Consider the following 22,578-nt stretch of genomic DNA (forward strand, 5'->3'; position numbering starts at 1 on the left):
ATTGTATAACAGTTTTAAAAGTATAATCCAAACTCACTTGAAAGTTTACCTCTCCCACAAGGAGAAGCTGAGAAATCTGGGCCTGACTGGACAAGGGAAAAGGCAGCTCAGGGGCATTTCAGTATCTGTAAAGAACTGAAATTGGTTGGACCACATAGCCCCCCAGAGGTCCGTTCCATCATTAACCATTCTGCAATAGCTGAAAACATCTCATGCATTTCAAGCACTTTATTCCTTTTACTAATAGCACCCACCTACTACTTGACAAGTAATAACACTTAGATTTTGATTGATTACAGTCCAGATAATCCAGACTCTAAGTTTAGCTGTTTGTGCAGTCTTCATTGTTTTATGAGATGTCTAGCTGCTTCTCTCAAAGATCTTGCAAGGAGCAGCTCAAGAAAGGGAGTGAGTTCAACTGGAATCAACTCTGCTGTCTGCTCACGCTCCTAGAAAATACTTTGCTAGTATTGCCAACTTAACTATTTAATAAAAAGTAGAATGTAAAATATTCATTTGTTCCTTTTCTCTTCACTCTGCAATTATGAGGCCAAGTATCTTGATTTATCTACTGCTGATTTCCAAGGCCCAAATCCCCCTAGCACCAAAGTGAAAACAATTTCCCACAGACCTATTAGTAGTATTACCACGATGAGGACTGAAATGATGATGATTTATCTGGGATGTTAGAACACAACATTCTGTTTCATTATGCAGTTTACGCTTTGGCAGATAACAAAAGTGTAGATTAAGTGCATGCAAGAAATATACAAATCACATTAGGCTGATGAGATTTTAAATGATGATCAGTAAAAATATTTATATATATATTTTTTGTAAGTGTGTGTATATATATATATATATATATATATATATATTCCATTAGCACTAATTGAAGCTCAAAACATGAAAGAACTAGAAATACAAACTTCAGAGAATATTTAAAGTTCAAGGACACCTTTGCCACAGAAGCTTTCTTTCAAAGACAACCTGCATCATTAACCATACTGCTACTGATGGAAGTTTTGTGGAAGTTCAGGAAAAAACTAGCTAATGATCTCCTGACCAGCAATTACTTTTTGTGGTTTTAACCACATCCCAGCCTACCACCTGCCTGCAGGAAGGCTCCTTAGCTGTATTACTTCTATTGGATTGAGGCTGACCTAACCGTGTTTACTCTTCTGTCATTGCACTTCTGAGAATCATATAATCTGAAAACAGCCTGGCTTCAGCAATCCTGCAATTCCTTGTCCTGGAGTTCCCACAGACCTCCCAACTTCCTGCCCAAATGCATAAGAAAAATAGGCTTAGAAATATAAACTGCCTTAAACAGTTTAAATTTAAAAGTTAAAACTAAGTAGGTTTTTGTTGTATGTTTGGTGGCCTTGCTAGGCAGGGGGGTTGGAACTACATGATCCTTGAGGTCCCTTCCACCTGGGTCATTCTGTGATTCTGTAGGTGGTTACCATTGCATTCGGTTTAAACTACAAGTACAGAAATGGAAGAACAATTCACGTAGCAGGTTGGCTGAGGGCATTTTCTTAACAGCACAAGAAGTAACACTTCAGCACAAAAGAAGGTGCAAAACAACTAATTTCAGCTGGAGTCCTTTACAGACAAGTAGCATCAAAATGCATATAATAAACATTCAGAAACTTAAAGGCTTTGTTGCAGTGAGAGGGGATCAGGAGTGAAAGAACCCCAACACAAATAGAACTTAGACTTGCAGCTCCAAGATCTGACAACAGGTGTCACATCTATGCTTATATTGTGAGAGTCCAAAATAATCACAGCCATGGAACCATGTCAGCTGTAAACCAATTTATATATATATTTAAGAAAGGGGCATATGATGATGTGGTAGCTGTGGAGGTTTGTTGGACTGCTGGCCCTGGCATCTCAATCTTATTTTTTGCATGCCATACAAATGCTCATTTGCTCTCTACCCAGCATTATCACTTAAGCCAGACAACTTTTTCTTTTTTTGTTTCTTTCTTTTTTAAATAATCTATTATATATGTCTGACAGTGGCCTTAGCTCAGACATAACATTTTCACCCCAGTACAATGCAAAATACACATTCAGAGCTTCCAATGTTTAAGTGATGATAAAGACTTAAAAATTCATCACATCTCTTGCTCACTGTGATTGTGAACTGCAGTAGGTGAATAAATTATTACATTTCATTCATAATTTAATCCATCCCTTTCTATCTTCTCTCTCATCTCCATTGAACTAAGATTGTGTTTTGCTGTTGGATACACAAGCTTATTAGAAGATGAGGCCACAAAGCTTCAACTCCACATACAGTTAGTTTGCTGGTTCTTCTTTTCATACAGCACAGTTTATATGAAAATAAAATTTTGGCTTTACTGTTTTAATTCAAATTAAAAGAAGCATTATGTAAGGTAATAAAGTACTTATTAATACAGTTTCTCCTTTTTTTGACATTGTTCTGCATATCTAAAAAAAGAAAAACTTTGAACATTCTGCTTGTTTCAAAGTAGAGTATCAAGATTTCTTTTCAGTTTCTTTAGCACACACCCACTTGAATAGCTTTCTCCAGTGTTTAAAAAGGTGCTTTAAGTATTGATAAACAGTAGAGGGTTACATTACTCTATGAATAGATATGTTTTTTTAATTTTCAGCCTTTCAGTGTCCAACAACTATGACAGGCTGCATTAGAAATGTATACATATATATACACAAAAGATCGTGAAGCTTTTATATGTTGGAGCACTAAGGTAAGTTTCAGGCTTACCACTGAGAATAGTAAGCAACACATCTGCCAGTTGTTTGGCCTTGGTAAATCAGCATGCTTCTCTACTTGAGAGACATGAATCTGTTGGAGTGCATCCAAAGAAGGGTCACAAAACAATCCACAGAATGGAACACCTCTCCTATGAGGACAAGCTGTGACTCTTCAGCCTAAAAAAGAGAAGACTCTAGGGTGGCCTGATAGTGGCCTTCCAGTATCTACAGGTAAGTTACAGAAAAGAAAGGGACAGACTCTGTAGCAGAGTCCATGGTGACAAAACAAAGGGAAATAGCTCAAAAAGCTCAAAGACAGTAGATTATGTTAGATATATTGAAAACAGTCTTTTATAGTGTGGGCGGTTGAGGTAATGGAACAGCTTGCCTAGTAATGTGGTTGATACCCCATACCAGAAGAATTTCAAGGCAAGGTCAGATCAGGCCCTGGGCAGCCTGATCTGGCTGTGGTGTCCCTGTTCACCTGCAGTGGAGTTGGACTAGACGGCCCTCAGAGGTCCCTCCCAGCTCTAAGGATTCTATGATTCCAGGATTCCTCCCCTCCTATGCTTGTTCTGCAACTTAAAGACGCTGGCCACAGTAGAGCTTTCTACCTGCTATAGCAATGCTTAAACATCAGCATTTCCAGCAGCAGTTCTAAGAAGACCCTTATAGAAAATATATATATATATATGATGTACACTGAGCAAACATTAAGGCTGAAAACTATGTGAGAGACAACCCCCACCCCTAAGCGCTACTCTACTCATGGGAGAAAAGTAAGAGAGGGTTCTATTCGAAGACAAATTCTAATAACTTAAAGTCTGATTTAGTTTTCTTACTGGTTTTTGAGCATCAAAAATCCACCCACGTTTTAAATTTTTATTAGATGTGGCAGCTTGCAATCCCTGAAATTACATTTGTGCATCCATTTTTATAACTTACAGTCACTTACTACTGCATTCATACTGTGAAGACATACTCCTATAATCTCCTTTGTCGGTACTCTCATGTTTAGTTTCCACTACATTCAAACTTGTTCAAAAAAAAAAAATAAAATTGGTAGATAACACATGATTTCATAAGATTGCTCCATAGAATTTATCTCCATTGATTGTGACACTGCATTATTTGTGGAAATACAAAGTAGTTCCTTGAATGACCACAGGGAAATTGAACTAAATGAAATCATGCATTCAGTGGAATTAATAACTTGCTTTGTTCACACCAAGTCTCTACTCTGAATATTTCTATTTGATTTTAAGCTTGAAGCACATTTCTCAAGACTTAGAATAGCACTGGTTTCAACTGACGCTCTCAAACTATTTTCAGTCAAAGAAGCAGCAAACAACCACATAAAGACAGCCACAGCTTTCCCATTACGTACAATTACAGAACCGTATCTCTAAATAACACTTTGTATCATCAACATAAGGGAAGTAAGTATTTCTCTAGCTACCTATCTCATTGTTCCTTCGATGCTGACCTCTATTATCCTCCTGAGCTTGGTTCATACATTCCATTCCACTCAATTATTTACACAAATTTGGAAGCAGAAAACAAGAGGTCCTAACTGTGTTGTAACAGACCAAAGCTTTAATTTCTCCCGCAGTGCAAATGTTTAGGAAAAGCTCTATGAATTCTAAGCATGTAGAAGTGTACAGAAATCAAAGGACAGTTCACAAAAAGCAACATCTCCATACTAAGACTATTTGTCCAAAGACAAAAGAGGTTCACATGGGCCACAATATGTCCTTAAATGACAAACAGATGTACAACGCATAGCAAAATCCATTACAAAGGAAGAGCATACATTACCTTTCACTCAAACATATTCCTTGAGGAACTATCAGGTGTGAACACTTGTCAGCCTAACCAGTTGAGCAGATAAAACTACGAAAAACTAAGCAAAAAAAAGAATATTTCAGTCCATTATACTGAGACTTGTCAGTTCACTGGAATCTTTTTTCTTTGCACATAAGCGCATGCAGATAGCTTTACTGAATTATTTCAGATTTTAGAATACTGCAGGCCTTCCTTGTTATTCAGTTTCCAATAAAGTCTATCTTCTTAAATACATGCATTTACTACTTTTCAAAACACTGAGTTAAGTGTCTTCAGTTCACTTCAACTCAAGAAGTGACAGTGGCTCTAAATCAAAAGCATCGGATATAATCTCTTCCCAGACTTAGAGAGGATATTCTCCCCTTCTTTCAACGATAAAAAGGATTAAATGGAGAGAGAGAACACACACCCGAAATCAGAAGCGATTCATTTTAAAAGTTCTGGATTGTTCATAAAAAGTTCCAGTCTACCCCAAATATGCTAAAAATATTCAATTTATTCTGTAATTATATGAGGGCTGATCCTACAGTGAAGCTGAAGTCAAACTCGCTACACAAGACAATGAAATAACGGTTCCCATGAAATACCCCTTATACTGCAAATCATAGACAAACTGTTAAAAAAATACATCATTGGTTTTTATTCATTACCTCTCTTAGCATAACAGAATACTCTGTTGGAATACTTCAAAATGAAAGACTGAATCTAAATCAAACGTTTTTAGTGTAATTTATCTACAGGCTCCAGAAGAAAAGCAAGGAGAGAACTGCAGTCTTAACTTGGTTTCCATGTTAAAGAAAGAATTCTGCAGACTTCCCAGTGCCATAAACACACTGAAGTTGAAATAACAGATGATACCTTCAAAAGGTATTATTTCACATGGAAAAATAGAGTTTATATTTTAGTATTTAAGCACATCGTCTAACAGACTACTTCAATTTGAGAAAACTCTGTTGCCTTGGTAACTGGACAGGAACTACTGAAAACAATTCAGACAATGCTATAGATTTTTAATTAGTGGGGGCAACATTCAAAAGGTAATTATCTTGTGTTAAAGCAACTGATACTGCAGCCAAAACCAGACAAATTATTGTTCATCCATAATTTATACTAAAAGCAGAACAACTCTGTTTAAGTACAGGTTAAGGATTACAGCTGTTAATGTAATCTAATTATGAAAAAAAAACTGTACTGCTAAAGAGGAAGGTAGTAGTTGATCTCTGACAGAGAAGATGAGCTGTTAGCTCCTGAGTAAAAGACAGAAGAGGACATGACAAGTGCCATTCTCTACTCAGGCCACAATTCTGAGTGTCTTAGTTAAGAATATATGTTCTAAGATTGCCTTTTCGAAGTGTTTTCTATGATCTCATTCAACAAGTTTTACTCATATCCCTTAGTCTACCAGACTAAACTTGAAAATTTTTCTCTGTGTACGTGGTAATCCTAAAATTTGGAAATAATGCTTGGAAGATAAGTTTTTGATAATATTTTTGTTGACATTACTCGGGTATTTGAAAACAAAAGGGAAAAGTAAGTAAAAAACACAGTTGAGTTAAGTACAAAAATTTAATGTTACTTAAAATAAATGAACTAAAGTATCAGTTGGAGAGATACAGGGTCAAGATCTTGATCCTTCTAGTGTTAAGTGGTTTAAACATGTACAACTCAAGGGTGTTGCATATGCTTATCCCACAGCTGAATGCATCCATCTTCAAGACAAGCAAGGAGCAGAGTTCCACAAAGGCATAATTCAGCATTTCTTAAAAAGAAGTTTTCAATACAATAATAAACGACCTGGGAAAATTATTTCAAGCATACAAATCAGTGTAGATGCCAAAAACATCTTAAGCTTAATGTAAATATATTTTAAAACAAGATCAGGAAACACAATTTTCTTCATAGCAATCATTCTATGAAGTTAAATCAGAATTTAATGTTTACAAATAAGGTCTGTATCTCAGGTCAGATGGAGAAGCTAATTTAACAGCTCACAAAACACCGTGCTTTACTGGGTGACTGTTGCAGATGCATTTATTTTATGTTGATGGAGCAAACATTCAGTTTACTGGTGAAATGAAAACAGTGATGATCAGGACTGACAGCAAGAACACAGCAGTAAGTGAGGGGAAAGCAGGGTTCCCACTTTAGGAGAAGTGTCATTCCCTAGCCTGTAACTCTGCCCTTAAAGAAAAAACACCACAACATGAAGAACAAAGTAGTATTGATTTACAGTTTCACATACAGCTCTCTATAATGATGGCTTGGAAACTAAATGCTAAGAAAAACCATAGCTTTTGCACGCTCCAGAGTTTGCTTATTTTCTTGTCAATTATATCAGATACCGCTTGACCAACAAAACTTCACCTTGCTTATAGTCCTACATCACGAAAACTTCATGCATTCCTAAACTTTTATTTTCCAAATCAAAAAAATGTCAAATTAGTGTAGCTTTTTCCCACAACCATATATTTAGCAAATACGAATAGTGGTACACATATGCCTTAATGGCTGTATGGTTATTATGTATTTTGGGCCTACGTTTCATAGAAGCAAAGACTAGCAAATAAATCATGATTTTAATTTATATAGCACGAGAGCTGTAAGGAGAGCTAGACACTGGGAAGGAATACCCCTTAATAGAGAATCAGAGAAATTAAGTTTATCATTCATTCCTATCCCGGTTCAGTATGTTTGTAAATTAACATTTAAGCATCAGATGTTCTTACATGACCCTGTTCAAGCCTAATTACAATTTTCAGGTATTTTGCAAAGAAGTTTGTATTTAACCACTTTAATGATGGCAACATATTACCTTAGGCAGGTACCTGCACACCTAGGACACTAGTGTGCAACAAACGGAAATATACTTTAGGGATCAAAAGAAACTGTATTTCCAGGATGACATCTGAATAGTCACTCCACTTTTTGTCCAACTCCAAGTTAAACACTTTCATATGGATTATAAAAGGAACTCTAAGTCTGTCTAGTAAAGCTACAAGCTAATATTTGAAACACGGTCTAGAAAGACAATGGAACAAAGAACCAGTATCTTGAAGCAACATGCTAAGAGTGCCTAAAATACCCATGAAGGTCACAAAGTATTATCAAGGCTGACTTGCTTACATAACTTCAAAATTCTGTAGCCATATCCAGCACACAAATGGGAAGAATTGTAACTTATGCTTTAAATATCTTTTGTTAAGGCAGCAAGAAGGGGGGATGGATATTCCTACTCTTGCTGCGTATTCAAGGAAAAAGTTCTTTCAATTCAAAAAATCCAACAATTACTTTTTGTGAATATGAAGTCCAATCTGCTCATTAAATTGATATAGAAAGATGCTTAATTGATTAAAAAAATATTTAGGAAACTACATTCATTTTTTACTTTTTTAATCTTTATGAAAACACTTAAGAGGGAAAAAAATAAATAAATCAAAACAGATTAAACAAAGTAGATACCTTCTGTCCTGAAAACAAAAATGCATCATGCTCAGAAAAGCAGTTTTACATCTCAACACATATGCATACACATTCACATGAGTACACAAAGGCAATAACGAAACGAAAGTCTTCCCTCCCACCCCCCTCACACACACACACAGTGGCACAATCACTGCTCTGGGGTCAGACTGTATTCCTAAACTGAGGTACCAGGCTAGTTCCCTGTCCTAATCTGCTCTCCTCTCATGCTAGCCTCATTTAATTGGTCAAGCTTACAGCCAACATAACTTTCCCGTTACACTGCGTGAGCTTTTTCCAGACTGCTTGTGACAAGCTCCAATTCAGAAATCAAGTAAACTTGAACTTCAAAGCATCACAAGCACTGTCAAACATTTTTCTCTTTATCCTCCAGCCCTCAACCGAGACAAACTTGAGCTGCAACAAACATCTTTCTGCTACCTTGTCAACTAAGATTTTAACTTCCTGAGATGCAGTGAGTTATGTGCAATCCTGTCTGCATATCTGCCTCCTGAGCAGATAGTTGAGTTCACCTATGATACCTAGATACTGGTGAGTAGCATACAGAAAATAGCACAGTCTATGATCCAAACCAGAGGGAACTCATGCTGAGTTAGATCATGGATTGTCAAATTATTTCTTAAACTCCTTGGTTAAAGATGTTCACAATGGATTTATTTACGACACATGTATACGTATATACACACACACTAAAACATGACATAGGATATATCACCCCAAAATACTTAAATGTAGAAAAGCAAGGAAATGTACAAGCAGCAATTCAAACTGACTCTATCCACCTCTATCCCCTTACTAAATGAATACAAAAAGGTTATGAAAACATGGAATCACTAGACATCAGCAATCAATTTACCACACAAAATGACAGAGCAGCAAAGAACATTCACATTTCAACTACTGCACTGCGAGCTCTGAAATAGTTCTATATGAATTCCAAGATCCTTAGTTTTTGCATCAACATAAATTGTACTGGTCTAACTACATCAGCAGAACTCTGTAGCCCATGCAGAGATGCTTGTAGTGGAAGTAACATAAGCCACAAAAGGGTAAGGGATATCTGCAGTAATGCAGACTAGCAAGACTGTACTATGAAAAATACGCATATCACCTCCATAATTAAGAGTATTATTTTCACCAGCAGCTTCTAAGGTAACAGGTACTCTTATAAAGCACAAGGTAAAGATTCAAAGAAACAAAGCAAGTGGATTCTCCAGTAGAAACAGTAGCTTGTGGAAGATGAGAAAAGAGACAGGGGATGCAGTCATTGTATAAAACTTGATTATTGACCAAAAATTACTGTATTTAAGCTACGCTATTTCACAGCTGTACTTGTCAGCTCATTGGCAGAGCAGGAACATAGCAAAACATAGACTTACCCTTACAGGATGATTATTAAAAAAAAAAAAGAAACATGAAACATTTTCCTTAGTGGCAGACAGTTTGATTATATATTGGAAGAAACAAAACCAGAAGACCAACATACAGTCAGTGTGAGACTGATTGTTTACAGCACAATAGCACAATTAATGCAGAGCAGCTGGAATTTGTGGCCAATTGAATATTCAGTTCATGAAGATTCTAAATCATTGTGTTGAAATTCAAGGTAGTCTTGGCTTGCTTTCTCTTTATTTTTTATTCTCTTTGCATTTTCACACATATTCATACTTCTCACTTACCTGTTGCCTAAAAACAGAGTGATAATGCATCTAATTTTGGCTCACCCTAATTAAAAATCATGCTTAAATAGTTTCCTATTGACTAAAAGGAAGTGTGGATGTAAATGTTGATAAGGGAATAAATGAGCATTATTTTCATAAAGTCTCAATATAGAAAGAAGTGAGGAGCTTGCTTATTATCTGTAGAATACCTATTGAGAAATACACAGATCAAGATGTATACAAAAGTTTTACTACTTTCATATATTCAGATCACACTGAAGAAGGAATAGAGACCACAAAACCACTATTACTGTGCTGTAGCACCAACAATATACCATTACAATAAAACCTATGCAATAGGACTGAATAAAATAAAACAATATGTACATAAATATTATTGTGCTCTTGATACCCAATTTACCAACACTTTGTGTCAGCATAACTGATGTACAGTTTATGCCTTTTTATTTACTCATCCTCAAACAAATCCTTTCACGGCAGATCTAAATCACACAAAACACATCCCTCTGCACTCCCAATAGTGCCAAAAAATATTTAAGAAAAAAAGTAATGTTTATTGCCACCAAGTGACCTGCAAGCAAATTCATTCTGGGACAAATTCTATATTCAGTGCAGCTCACTAGTTATAAACAAAAATTGATTATTCCATAGTAATTATTTCAGTGGAATTTCTAAATCAACTTTTTACCTTTTTAACCTATGGGTGTGTTATCCCATGGGAAACACAGGGATAATGTCTTAATTGGAGGTACACTGGAAACCTCCAATTAATCTACTGAATTCAGCCTTTTTCCCTGACATTACTGTCCTCAAGGGCTGCCATTTCTACACTGTCAGCAGAAGACACAGTAATGCAGTAGGTATGTTTCATACATGCTCAAATAGAACAAAAGTAGTAACATTGCAAGTTGGAAACTCCTTCTTGTAAAACTGCCCCTGGAAATATTGTCAAGGCACCTATTCTCACTCCAGTGCTTCAATTAAATCAGCCAGAATCCACCTGACAAACATGAAAACAGCCACGCACAGGAGGGAGCCAACACCATGTACTTCCAGTGATTGACACTGTAAAAGAACTGCTTCCTGCATTACTTTTCAGGAAAAAGAAATTGCTACAAAAATAATGACACTCCTGATTTGCAGCGAGTCATATGAAAGCAAGGAAAGGTTACTTTTTTCTTATTCTCCTAATGTTTGTTGTGTTCAAATCTAAGGAAATAGGCATGTGCATTTCAAGAAGAGCTACTGCTTAGAAAAATTATCTCAATACTACCTTCAGGGCATATTCATCCCTAGCTGGTTCACAGAGCAGCAGGAGCAAAGGCTGATGGAAACACCTCTGGAAGAAAACACATAGAAAAATATATCTTTTTATGGTAACCAAGGTACTGTCAACATTAGCACTAATACATTCAGTTTTCTATCCTGAAATGAACTCTCTAATTACACACTGACATTAAGCTGAGATAAATGAAGCATAAGACCACAGATCAGTATTCTTACTCTACTTACTACATAACTTCATATACATCCAAAAAAATCTCTTATTGTCTAAATATCAATATTTCATTTTACAGAAGGGGAGATTGAGATGCTGAGCAGTGTGGTTTGCTGTGTTTGAACAGCAAGCAGAACAGTAAGACAGGTTTTACACTTAACCAGGGCTTCATTCAGATGGTATTAGCCTTTCAAAGTTCTTGTGGCAGGACTGCACAAATAACTTCACCACTAGAAGAGGAGAAATTGCAAGATGTCAAGATCATGAACACTTGCATGTTTTTATTTGTCTGACAAATCCTCCCCAGCTGCAAGTTATCAAAACAGAGTTCTAAATTGCAGTCATAACTAGCAAAATAACGGTGAAATGTTCTTTCAGAGTTTGAACCTAATACAAAAGGGTTGGATGTGTCTGTTCTGCTTAAAGGTGTTAGGCAGGTGATTGTTTTCTTTTCCATTCTGTTCAGCACTCAATGATATTCTACACCCATGTGTACAGCAATGTCATCTAAGTAACTCCATGGCTGATGGGAAAAATAATCAGCATTTTCACTAATGTTTAAATCTTCTGCTTATTTAGCTTTGGTATTTTCAGTGGCACTCAGGCAACTTATTCATTTGATCTACAAGCTTTGAAGCAACCCCTTCAGCATAATGTGTAATATTCAGTAGGATAGAAAATTTAAGAATTGAATTCAGTCAGGAAACAGGTGTAAAAATACATTTTAGTCAGCTACGTAACTATAAAACCTGATGAACCAAATGTCTAAAACACATTATGAATTGTAGGTAATCTAAAAATCTAAACATACTTAAAATGCAGTGAAGATGCACAACTGCACAATAGCAGTTTACCAAGGATACTCCAAAAAACATGCAAAAGAACAACAGATCATACAACAAGATGACTGCAACCAGTAACCAGAGACCATCACATCAGAGATGCTATAGTCATCATTCAGCTCAGACATTTTATTTACATTTCAGTACAACCATATCATGAGGAAGGACAAAGCACTTAAATTACTCCAATTTTAATTTCCTTGCAGCCAAGTCAAAGTCTTTAATATTAATACAGCTTAAACAACACTCTTGACTAAGGGAAGGAAAAAAGTCAATAAATTGATAATAATAATATATATATTTTATATTTTATATATTATATATATACTTATATATATAATACATAAAGGATAAATTGAGTTGATGCTTATCTTCAAATTAGTTTACCATTTTTTGTCTACATTTCTAACAGTATTACCAAAAGCAAGCTGAGTCAAAGCACACCACCTCAAAGTCTCTTATAGCACTGGTTATTTTTTCTTTGCCAGGCTGTCCCAAAATACCTCACCAAACATACAGGGCATCATTCCCCATATTTCTCAAAACTACATTTCACTGTAGCCCAATAGTATAGATGTATGAAATGCTTGAATCAATATGCCTATAAGTTGCTTTAAGACCTTTATAGCATCCACACACCTTGAAATAGTTTTGAATGAGTTCTCTAAAAACATTTGTATTATCCAAAAATATCAAATGATGATATTTATAGAACACTTCAAGCTGTATGTTACACAAACCAGCAAAAACCTGCAGAAAAGGAAACCGATCTGAAGAAAAGAACATGTTAATTAATATAAACTAGAATGTGAATCAAATGGTCTCTAGAAAGCTAGAAACATGAATCAATGTACAACTTTCCACTCCTTTTTTTCCCCACAAAAAAATCACAAAGCCTTGTGTCCTGACCTGTTTGACTACAGCCAGTGCAACATATGGCAGTGCATTGCTCTAACAGGGAGCTTTGCCTTACTGGTACACAATCTAGCAACGGCTTAGAAACTGAAGCTATATGTGGAAATAAAGGTTCTGCATATTCATCTGCTGAAACATGAAGGTTTTTCAGCTCCAGGTACAATATGTTTGGTAAAAGTAGCACACTGTTTGACACCACAGATGACTTTAAGAGGGTCCAAACAACCTACTTGCAAGAAGGTTTAATCATCACCTAAGAAAGGAAAAGAAAAACTTCTGCTGATCTCCTCCACCCTAAATATATTAGACTTCATTCTTAAGATGAAATTCTAAGAAGTCAAAAAAGCAATACCATATTTTGTTTCAAAAATGCAAAGAAGTCAAAACATCCCTACTAATTCAAAGCATTCTGAACTGTTTTGCAAAGCCACAACCCTAAGCAGAGACAGAACAGCTAAATTCAACCATTTAGATATAACTTAAAAATTTTGCCAGTTTTAACCATTTTATTAAGTGGGATAAGTTTGATTTATCCTGTACTCAGATCTCCATGTGAGACAACAACAAAACACTAGTTTTCATGTTACAAACAACAACAACTACTCTTCAAGCATATTTCATCAGAAATTATATCTTGTTGATATGCCGAGCCTTATAGTGCTGCTACTGGAAAGAACGAGGGGTTGTATCCTCAGTCACTGTAAATCACTGTAAAGGAACCAAACCAATGCTCATCAACTACAGATCTAATATACTGTTTATTACTGAATGTACATAGGTGGAAAAGCTTTGAAAATGTACTGAATATAATGGCCTTATCATTCATTTTAGGATTACATTTTCATGATAACTATTGAAAGCTGCCTTTTCCTTTGCATTTTCTCTCCTTTATTGGTAGCAATTATGGGTGATTTTATGTCTGTTTATAGAAGATTCTAATTGAGATAGAAAACATACTTAATTGATGTAGATATTTGTTGTGCTAGGGATTTGATTGCTGACTCTGAAGTTGATTGAGAATACCCTTCCTAACGACTGGTTTTAGAGATCATACATTTGGAACAACAGCAGAAAGTCTTTTTACCAACAATTGCTTAGGAAAAAAAGAGCCAGAATATAAACATAACAGTGGATCAAAGCATGTGGCATCAGCACTGTTAGTCCTACTCCTCATTACTGCCCTACTTGCAATACCCCCAAGTCCAGAATACCTGCAGGTTTTTTTAGACAGAATAAAATAGCACCCTACATATGCTCCAATAAATAGCATGATATGTGAAGGTAGACAACATGAATGGAGGATTATAGCCAGAGGGCTAATGATAGAAAGAACACCCATACAAGAGTGTTCCTTATATATTTTTCCAATATTCATCCAGTGGCCACATTAACAATTATCATTTTCTTTTCTTTCCCTTCATCAAATACCAAGCAAATTGTCATGTGGAAAAATTCAAGTTTCAACTTAAGCACTGTTATTTAGAGCAATGGAAGACATGAATGAACCCGATGTCAATGACTTGTAAAAAGTTACTACAGACAGCATCAGTCAGATGCTACCACGAAGCAGTTTTCATGGACACTACATTTTCCCTTTCTATTAAAGAAACACAGTACATATCTCCAAACATTCTGATGTCATGCTAAAATCCTAGAGCTCGGGAGGATGCAACATCAGGATAGTACTCAAAGGGTAGCACTGCTGTGTGATTTCTTATCTTGCCTCAGCCACCAAAGGCTGTAATGGCTTCAACATAGAAAATACTTGAGTGACAACAGTACAGCCACCTTTCACAACTAAAGCATTCTTTTATTCAGACTACCTATGTACTGCAACCCTTTTTTTGCCTCACAGGTATAGACTAGGAACTCCTTTGATGTTATTTTCACTCCTGTATTGCATTTGTCACTTAGTCATAACAATGCTATGTCATGCAAACTCATCTTCTGGACAACAGACCCTATGAGAATATATTTCAGCTTCCACTTTAATGTTTTATGTTTAATCAGTACAAATTTTGTTGTTTTCTATGAGGGCATAACACATAACAGCTGAAACAGACCTTCTGAATGTTACTTAAATATCCAAGGTGTTCCAACAACATCTTAATAGGAACCAGCACCTCAGGAAGGCCTTGTTATAAAGATGCACCATTACAGATGTCACTCCCTGACTTCTGGTCATCATATCTTTCCTCTTGAAACTATACCAAAGACAACCCTCTAAGAAAAATAACACCTTCAAAGTAATTAGCAGAATTCAAACTTTTGGGTTTGGCCCAACAAGATGAGGACATGAACACCACAGGACCCATCAGACATCATTTCAAGCCCTCTGAAGGTCTCAGCCTTTAATACTAGTTAGTACCTATTTCCTGGTATATTTCTATTTAGCTTCAAGTCTCAAGTAGAAGAATCAACAGCATCAATCATCACTCTCACAAGACTTCATAAACCTGTAAAACATATACCCAGGAAGCTTCTCCAGAGACAGTAAAGACCTTACACTCTTTTAGAAGTGAACATACTTCTGAAATGAGAATAGAAGTAACACACAACATCCTTAAATATTTTGAAGTAAAAAGTAGCATTTCCAGTGGATGAAGGGATCCGGAGATGGTAAAAAAAAAAAAAAAAAAAAAAAAAGACTACAGTCTTCATTGGAAAGTACTTAATTCTAAGACAGACACACCATAGCAGTAAAATTCAAACCACAGAGTATTTCATTTTTCTCTTAACTACTTGCTCCATCTCCCTTGAAAGACTTAACTAATTCACAAATTTAAAGTTCTTTCATCTTCTGTAGAAATCTTCTGTAGAAATATGAGAACATTTTTTTAATGATTCAACTTGTTTTGGAAAAATGACTTCTCCTTAGAATAGAAACTGAAATCAATATTTAACACAATTTCTTTTAGGGATAATAAAAAAAATTAGAAATCTTTTGAGTAGAAGACACAGTGAAATAGTGATGATATGGTGATATACTCTGTGTTTGTGCAATGCTGTAACATGCTGGAAAGTGCAGCAATGACAGCAGAGTAGCAAAGTCCTAGACTGCAGCAAGTGAGGATTTGCTCAATTGTGGCAGCAGCACGCACAGAAACATAGAAAATTATCTACTTATCGTAGGAAGGTCTTCAGTGGGCAGGGATCTCCAGCAAGATCCCCTTGCCTCCACTGCCAACTCTTAAATGAGACAAACTCTACACAGAAGCAAAACAGTTTGTAACTTCTAAGTAGAATAATTATTACATCCTTACAGTGGAGGTGACTTGATTTGATTCAAGTGGACTGACACACATCCACCCTGTATTTTTGTTGCTTCCATCCTACAGGACAGCACAGACTGTCAGTCTGTTAAATTGTGCTTGCCTGCAATGCAAAGACACACCTACAAGCCATTCTCTAGTTTAGCACGGTCATCAAGACCTTTTGTCAAACTTTCAGATATGTTAATTTATATTTAACAAAAGATAAAAGATTACAAAGTGAAGGAGAAGATCCACTTACACAGAACGACTACTTCAGCAATATATATTACCAAAACTCTCCAAATGCACAGGTAAAAACCAAACAATAACCTCCAGACGGTCAACATACATTTTACAGTCTCATCAAGTGCCAGAGGAAAGCTTTCTATTACACTGTTACTGCAGGCTCTAGCTCCACTTCCTTCAGTCAAGCCACTCGCATGCTCCTCAGATTCAATCTTCCTTAATTTACAAACCTTACTTACATCAGTTAAACTGCCCTTTTGAGTACGGCACGTTCAACTCTGATAGCTAACTGAAATCAAGTTATCTAGAAAATCCATGAAAAGTAAGGAAACCCTAGGAGAAAACGATATTTTTCATTAGGAGTAATTAACTTTAAATTGCAAGGATTCAAAGGAAAGATTTACGCTCTTATCAGCTAAATGCTAAGAAAGTCCTAGAAATTAAAAAAAAAAAAAGAGTTTGTGTTAAACAATGAGATTTGTGCAACCTGCCTACACACAAAGAAACGAATTCTTCAGTCAGCTAAAAGAGAGGCTGGAGAGCTATGTTTTACAAAACAAATAAGCAGATCCCATGCAGTTAACAAGAAATACATACAGAACTCAAAAGGACCTATAGCAAAATACAAGGCCAATACCCCAAATATAGCAAGGATCACTGAACTGCATCAAGATCCTAAACTTAAGTGAAACACCCCCAAAGGATCAGTCACTCTTAAACCATAGCAGCAGCAGCAGCTCAGTCTTGCAGAAACAGAAGAACACACTGCAACTTCCAGGCTAGCAGTACTAACAGCTGTTATTGAAATCAGCAGTAAATTTCTTAAGTAAAATCAAGTTCATAAATGCTAGACGTAACACATGAAGTTAAGAAACAGAAATGTTAGATAACTCCCAACACGTAAGTAAAACTGTGATAAAAACAGCCTTAATGTGGGTATCACAGTGACAATGAAATAGTAGCATCTTCCCACCTAGTAAGCCTAGGACAACCCTAAATTGGAAGAAAAACTAGAGAAAAAGCTATCCAACTGCGTGAAATGAGCAGAAATAAAGCCCTGTCAACATTAACCCAATTCTGAAGTACTTTTATCCCAAACAATTCTGATCCAAACATATCAATGACACCCATGCCAAAAGAAGCTCACTTACAGCAGCCTGCAACAATTTAAACTAGTCTGAAGAGCGCTGTTTATGCAAAGTAATCACACCTCACAAAAGCTTAACAACACACTCTTAGAGGAGAACCTAGCACACTCTGTGAGATCTATACGTGTATGTGATCTTATGTTTCAAAAATAATCCGTACATGCTAAATATCTGAGTAATAGTTCTAAGCAATTCACTAGTGAAACAATGTTTTACTTCGGAGACTACAGGAAGAAAATAAAATAATGGGCAGTGAAACTTCTGAGAAGAAAGATAGCTGACTGAGCACCAGACAACACTGTTTGAAGAGGAAAAGGTCACACTTCACTACTGCCTTCACATTTTTAAGAGTATTACAGTTGAGACAGGTAAGTCAAATAAAATGAGCATAAAAAATAATAAACAAGACCTGGAGAGTTTGACTTCAAAGCCTAACAAAAAATGAGCAGTTATAGTACAATGGAAAGTTGTTCTGTGTGGGCTTTTTTTGCCCGTTAGTTTTGCTTTGCTTTTTCCAATGGAAATTAACCTATGGATCTGAAACAAAATAAATTATTAGTAACACCTGATCAAGTGAGTCACAAGACCATGCACAGCTGGGGGGCTGGAACTAGATGATTGTTAAGGTCCCTTTCAACACAAGCCATTCTACAATTCTATGAACACAATTCAAAACCAGAGAGTTATTAAGAACAGAAAGTAAAGGTTCCTGGTCCCAGTCTTTTATCATTTAGATTGTGCAAAATTACTCCTAGCTGTGATTTACATCCAAGAAACTGCAAGAGAATAAATGAATGTATCCTTTTCAAGGCAAACACTGTTATCCTCATTCTGACAAAAGACAAAGCATTGCACAGAATGATAAAGTACTATTCATAAGCACGCACTATTTACATAATATGTGATCATTATGTGTTTTATCATATTTCAGTGAGTACCTAGTTTATATAATCGAACTTAACTGAAAATACAGTGCTACTGTATGGAAACTGTTGCATCATGGCCTGCACCACTGACTGGGAAAAGGACAGAATCATCCCTGGGAGCACAGGTGAAGGCAATTTACCTGTGTGACCAGAAGGGGTGGAGCCTGACTGCACCTCTCTTAGCTTCCATTTCAGGGCTAACTGCCACTCTGGAAGGATCTCTGGTTGGAGATCTCTCTCTTGTGGAGTTTTTCTTGTGAGCCTGGATCTTTGAAGGCAGGTGAACATTCCTTTCCTTTCTGTCCATTTTACTATTCCAGTATTGCCTTTCCACCACGCTAATCTTTCTGACTGTAAGAACTAATTTTTCCACTTCCTATTCTTATTGCTTTGCTTCACACTGACCTAATTGAAAATAACATAGACCTAAGTTTTCAGAGACAAAAATCACCGAGGCCTGAATTAAAAACATCTCAGCCTAGGTTCTCAAACCTGAGGAAATTGAGATGCTACCATCTACTTCCTGGTGAAGAAGAGGCTCTCAAGTACTCAACCTGCTGTAAATATAATCACTATCAAACAATCCAATACTCTTGTTTGTCAGCTTGGGCTTAATGAAAGAAAAATGATGCAGAATTGGACAATTGGTCATCTCAGACAGCAGCGCACATGCACACAGAGTAGCTGCCAACTTATCAGAAATGTAATTAAAGTACCAGAGAGGACAAACATAAGTTATCCTCCTCATTAACAAACAAAAAGATATTGCAATTCTAACAATTACCTCTTAGAAAAAACTGTATTTATGAAACACAGAACTTAAAAATTAAATCAAGTGTTCCAACTCTCATGCCAATTATATATCATGCCATATTTACAAGCAGGCAGAAGAAACATGCTGTGAAAAACTACCATCGTCCCAAACCTTCAATAGATATCACAAAAAATTAGATACAGAATATCACTTAATACGCTGACTTAAATCACTAGGAGAAATGAAAATGTAGTAAAGGTCAGCAGGAGTATATATTGCCAGACAAAAATATTAAGAATCTATTTTTAATGATAGGAACATTTATCTGCAAAGATTCATCTGGTTGTACACTAAGCTTTCCTTAATATGTAATAAAAGGTTAGGTACCTATACATGAGATAGAGATACATGTTACAATGATGCATCTAAGTACAGATCCACAATAAAAAGGTCACAGGATTCATTATCAGTCACAACAGTAAAGATTAAATTATTCTGGAGAAGAGAACTGGGCTTCTTCACATCCTCCATCCAAGATCAAATACACTTTTCCCTCAAGCTGCCAGAAACATTGCACACTCCCATAGCGCAGCAGTAGACTCCAAATACAATCACCTCACTGCTATACAATTGAGAAGAAAACATACATATCAAGAGCACCTTACTTTTAGTGCTTTTGACTGAATCCTCTGCAGTCAAAAACCAAGAACAAGAACAACCACTGAGGGAGTAGGAAACTTAAAGTCACTGAAATCTGCAGCAGCTACAGAAACTGAAAATAAGTGAAGGGGCCACTATAACAAATCAATTCTAAAATCATCTCATGATAGAACTGCAAACCCCACCTACCAGTAATTCTGTTTCACAGAGTTAGTAATTCAGGGGAAGACAACATCAGAAGCATATGTTCTCTTGAGCAGACTTACTTGGAAGCAGTCACCTCGCACAGTGAATCTCTGGCAAGCAGCTCAGACACAGCTCATATAGCCTTATTCTTGTCTACTATACAGTTGCTGTCTACTTTGACTAAATAGCAACCCCAGTAAACTTTCACAGGACAGCTTTTTCAATCTCATGTTATGTGTATGTTTACAAACTTAAGCTCTGATATTTCTTTCAATGTACTTTTACTTGTGTGGGAAAGAATCAACAACAGAATTCTCTTGTCTGACTTTGTATTTCAAGAAGAGTTGGTTCAGATGCCTATCTATACAAATAAACAGGTGTCTAGCCAACCTTACCCTGAGTATTGTTGATCAGTTTCACTCTGTTAGTCAGAATGCAGAGATCAACACACATTTGCAAAGTACATAATTAATAGAATTTAAACTTTTGCTTTAAGTGTCACATTGGCTGAGTATACTGAAAATTAACACCAGATTTCTGCAGTTGATGCCCGCATTTGCATTTGACATGATTTGATCTCTTGTAGAAAATTTGGGAAATGGCATGTACTTGCAGAGTTCAGAATTTCTTATCCCCCCGCTCCACATTCCAGACTTGTCAAGTTGTTGGAGGCCCACACAGTGTTTTCTTTTTGGACTTCTTATTTAAATTCCCTAGATACAGTTAAATTTACTTTGCAAATACTTATTATTGTTTCACTTGCCCTGAAAGGGAAACCTCAGGCAACTGAAAGCTGCTTATTTCCACAGACTCACCTGCAAGTATTTCTGCAGACTCTGCTGAAATGCTAATTTGTATCTTGGACTGCAGTATTTCTTTATGTATTATAGCTAATATTTCCCCCCCCCCTCCCCCACTGTTAAATCAGGTTAAGGAAAAAGCAACATCACTCTTTTCCCAGACTGATTTCAGAGTGTATTCACTTTAAAGAAAGTAGAAAGAAATGATAAAAAGTAAATAGCTTCTCTAGCATATGCTATTTACATAATAGAGATGTGTATAATCTCATAACATTTAAGGCATTTTAGATTCGCTTGGACATGGATTCGAAAACTGTCAACAACTTGGAACCAAGAATTAAGTCAGTGTATAACTGCTGAGTCATGGCCTGAACCACTGATTGAGCACCTGGGAAAAGGAATTGGTGAAGGCAATTTACCTGTGTGACCAGAAGGGGTGGAGCCTGGCTGCACCTCTTAAGACCTGATTTAAAGCCTGACCACCCCAGGGGAAGGATCTCTGGTTGGAGATACCTTCCTTGTGGAGTCCTTCCTGTGAGCCTAGATCTGCAGAGACACATGAGCACCTTTCCTTTTCCTATGAAATACCATTCTCCTTGCCTTAGTCCCTTTGCTCTTACACTCCTGTTTTGCCCTTCCGCTGCAGTAATCTTTCCAATTGTAACAGCCAATCTAACTTGAGTTCAGTTCTTTGGATAATAAGGTTCTCATGGCATCAAAACTTTTCAGTGTTACTCAAAAGATAAACTCTTTCAAGTTTAAAATACAACCTTAAACCAAAACCTTGCTGCATTGTCCATATCTATGTCATTCACAAACTTCCTAATGGGAAAAATCTAACAAGAAATTCAAAATAGTCATGTTTCCTCCAGTGCACCGTTCAAGCGTTTGAGTAACTAAACACAGCATTCAAATTCTATTTCTCAAGCTGTGTACTTAAAATTATAGGTACTATAGTGTGTGTGTGTGGAGGATGGGGGGAGGAGGTGGAGAGGGGGGGCAGGGGATGTCATGATTTTCAACCCCATGACAATCTTCACAGTTACACAATCCATTTGTAACGTTCAAGAAGTCAAAACTGGCTGCTTGGATCAATGACAAACAAAGATTAAGAGTGAGGGTTTCCATGTAGCAGACCAATCTTCTAACAAGTTATTGAACATTAGCTAAGTAAATACCCCCCTCAACCTGATTTTTCATCTCAGAGCTGAAAAGTCTTTGTACAACATTCATTTAAACCAGTAAAACCTTTTCAACCAAGTTGTTCAAAAGATTTGACACTTTCTACTAAAGACAATATAGTTTTCTGATCTTGATCTATAATCCAGCTTGAATAACCAAAAGCAGATCACATCCCAAGTCTTCTAAACATATTCATTTTAGCATCTTCCTTCTATTTCCTTTATTGGTGACTTCACCCACTTAAGCATTTTTCTGGCCTTTCCCAGCCTAGATGAAGCTGTTCTAGGCTAAAGAGCCTTCAAAGATCATTGTGGCTACATGTCTTGCAGTATTCTCAGCCTCAACTTCTTGTTCAGATTTCATGGAGTGGCTGTTGTGGTTTGTATCTGTTACTTTCTCTTCATTTGGG

General features: G+C 36.4%; 1 long non-coding RNA gene across 1 annotated transcript in view; it reads right to left on the reverse strand.

Moving 5' to 3' along the window:
• The window catches only part of LOC107313497 (uncharacterized), a 133,044-nt gene that overhangs the window by 98,320 nt on the left and 12,146 nt on the right, over positions 1–22,578 (reverse strand). The window contains exon 2 of the long non-coding RNA XR_001555014.3: positions 11,032–11,097. This is a non-coding gene — a long non-coding RNA (uncharacterized LOC107313497). The remainder of the gene's footprint in view (positions 1–11,031; positions 11,098–22,578) is intronic.

Source organism: Coturnix japonica, chromosome 4 (genome assembly GCF_054131305.1).
Source record: "Coturnix japonica strain WE chromosome 4, WE-NBRP24, whole genome shotgun sequence".
In the NCBI taxonomy this organism is placed as follows: Eukaryota; Metazoa; Chordata; class Aves; order Galliformes; family Phasianidae; genus Coturnix; species Coturnix japonica.